This window comes from Trypanosoma theileri (genome assembly GCF_002087225.1).
Source record: "Trypanosoma theileri isolate Edinburgh chromosome Unknown TM35_Tth_91_V1, whole genome shotgun sequence".
Lineage (NCBI taxonomy): Eukaryota > Euglenozoa > Kinetoplastea > Trypanosomatida > Trypanosomatidae > Trypanosoma > Trypanosoma theileri.
In genome coordinates, this window is record NW_021639933.1 from 4,971 (window position 1) to 5,432 (window position 462).

Here is a 462-nt window from a genome sequence, read left to right on the forward strand (position 1 = left end):
CTTTCTCTCATTAAATTTCTTCTTTTTGGTTGTGTGCAGAGGCCCTGTATGTTCTTATCTGCTCACTGACCACGTATATATCGTATGTATCACAAATACGTTTATACCTGTGATTAATAAACCCACAATGTTGTACAACAATATACACTTGGAGTTTTGGTATTTGACCCTTTTGTTTTGGATTTGTGTACTTTTTTTTCTATATATACTGTTTTTTGGGGTCTGCATCATCTTGTAAAGGGGCTGTTCCTTTTCTACCACTGTACTCTGTTGTTGCAGCTTCTTCTCTCTCACACTGTGAGTATTTGTGTCCTGTGTTCTTTTACTCTCTCTCTTTCTCTCTCTTTTCTTTTTTATTGTTTTGTCATTCTAGATCAGTGTTTTTACGCAAACCAAACTATTTTTTCTCTCACGATGATGAAGATGAACCGTGTGATGTGTGTGTTGGCCGTTGTGCTGTGC